Consider the following 2,798-nt stretch of genomic DNA (forward strand, 5'->3'; position numbering starts at 1 on the left):
AGATTAGAATCTTTGAATATTTTATCACAGATTTCCAAATCAGTGTGTGATAATTAAACCTATGCTGCATTTTAATTCAATAAACAGAATAATAAAAATAATAATAAAATAAGAAAAATAGAGAAACAGAATAAGCAGCAACATTTAGAAAATAAACTCAAGAAATCAATGGCCTGGATGAGATTTTCTGTGCAACCTCCTTTAGGGTAATCATTACCTTCATTAATCTGTTGTACTTGAAAAGTGACAGTTATTCAATATAAAGTAATGTGTACTCCAGGAATTAAGAGACCCCAAACTTCAGTGACTTGAAATAAAAACATTTCACTAGTGAGTTTAATTGATAAAAAGGTATACTCTATTTTTCAGTCAAGTAAAAAGATTAAATTTTTAGAAAGCCTTTGGTATAAAGAAGATTTCTATGTTAATGATCAGAAGAATATAGGCTTGGAAGATGGGGTCTATTTATCTTGCTATTCTCAGAGCTTCTCCCATAACTTTCACAAACACAATAGTGTAAAGCCTAACAGCATGTATAAAAATTAGAATAATTTAAAACAAAACTAGATGCTATTAGATGTGGCAAAACACTGCTTAATAAAAAAAATGGAAGCAAATGTTCAAGAAGGAAAGAAAATGTATAACTGTGTTAGAGATAGAAAAGAGAACAAGTTTAATTCTAAAATTAGCAGAATGAAGGAAATGTTAAAGATTAGATTGCAGAGAGTAATAGAATAAATAAATCTAAAAATTACCCCCCAAAATAACATAGTCGTGAAATATTTTTGTTGGAAAAAAAGAGATATTTAAATCATCAACACAATCATGTTTTGGAGGCTCACCTGGTGGTGTTTAGGAGACACTTTCAATTTGGTAATTGGGGTTCATTCCAGACTATGATTGGGAGACCATGCAGTGCCAGGAATTGCACTGAGAGCTACTCCAAGCAAACCATATGAACTATTCTTTTGAGCCATTTCTGTAGCCCAAGAGTTATATTATTCAAAGCTCTTTTATGGTGGTGAAGTTATAGCAAGGTTTTACAGAAAAGACCAAACATTAAAACTACTGTAACCTTGTTACCTCAACTACATAACAGATATTTTAATGTAAATGAAGAAATAAAACATCAATAAAATATAAAATAAAATTAAAATTACCAATAAAGCCTAAGAACAGATGTATCTATTTATAAATTATTCTAAAAATGTAAAGAATTACCAGTATTTGTTCCAAATATTCTGCCAAAATAGAAGAGTAACCGTTTCTTAATTCACCCAACAAGATTATCTTGATATCAAACTCAGATGAAGTTATAATAAGAAAATACTTATAATTTCTCTTATGAAGATGAATACAAGAATAGTCAATAAAATACTAGTACTAACAGCATATTAAACAAATTATACAGTCTAAACAAGTAGAACTTATACCATGAATATAAGAATAATAGAGCATTAATAGAAACAAATCAATTACATTGATCACTTTAATAGGGTAAAAAGTGCATAGTTATCTCAATTGATGCACAGTATTTGACAAAAACCAAAGTTCAAGAATCTAGGATCACATAAGTAGGACTAGACTCATAGCGAAAGACTTAAAGCCAGAAAAAGGTCAAGGATGTCATTTCTGCTTAGTGCTGTGTTGAGAATTTTAGCCAGAGAAATATCGGTTTAAAAAGTAGCAATTGTATTTGTAATAACATAAAAGTCATAAAATGTTTAGATTTTTTCAAGGTGGTACTAGAGTTGTACATTAAAAACTGCAGAACTTTGCTGTAAAATTTTACTGATCACAGCAAAGTTTTGCTATTACAAATACAGTTGCCTTATTAATTTTTTGATGATGAACTTTTTCAGGTAATAAAACAGAGTTATTAGTGTTCCTTTTGTCTCTTGGAAGTTTTCTGGTTCCATTTAGTAGTTCTTTTAGGAATTGGGGAAAGTTTCTTCACATGTGATCATATCAACAATAACTTATTTTACTTCTGCCTTAACTACTTCTTTTTTTTTTGATTTTTGGGCCACACCCGGTAATGCTCAGGGGTTACACCTGGCTATGTGCTCAGAAGTTGCTCCTTGCTTGGGGGACCATATGGGACACTGGGGGATCGAACCGCGGTTCCTCCAAGGCTAGCACAGCAAGGCAAGCACCTTACATTTAGTGCCACCACCCGGCCCCTGCCTTAAGTATTTCAATGACTTTATTTAATTACTTTTTAAAAAACTCTTGGGAATCTTGGTAAATTGTAGAGAAGCAGATTATGAATCAGCAAGCATTGAGTGAGGACTTAGATTTTGCATTTTGAGGAAGTTCCCAAGAGATATTCATATTATTTGGTCTTCACACCACAATTGACATACTTAAAAATACAGCCAGCCTCCCTGCTCTGTGGATTGGGCAGAATTGAAAATTGTCTGATCTAATGAAAATGAAATACAGAACCATAACCTAAGTATAATCACCAGTCTGCATATTGTCCAGGCAAATACATAATGAATAAAACCATGATTCTTTGAACTTGCTAAAGAGTCATCATTATAAATGTTTCTAAAATCAATCTCTTAGGTGTGTTTCAGCTGGTTTTACTCATAGAACATTCTGTACTATTTTCTTCACTCGCTGAACATGGTGGACATCTCTGTTACTTCCCATTGTGCCTGCTATGCACTACTCCCATGTGTTTTCTGTCCCCATGGAAGTTTACTAAAATTGAAGTAACTTTTGTTGTTCTTTTCCTTTTCTGCTGGACCAAAGGGCTAAAAGAAAATTTGTCCTTTAGGCCTGATAATTTA

The sequence above is a fragment of the Suncus etruscus genome, chromosome X, assembly GCF_024139225.1.
Source record: "Suncus etruscus isolate mSunEtr1 chromosome X, mSunEtr1.pri.cur, whole genome shotgun sequence".
NCBI classification, from domain to species: domain Eukaryota; kingdom Metazoa; phylum Chordata; class Mammalia; order Eulipotyphla; family Soricidae; genus Suncus; species Suncus etruscus.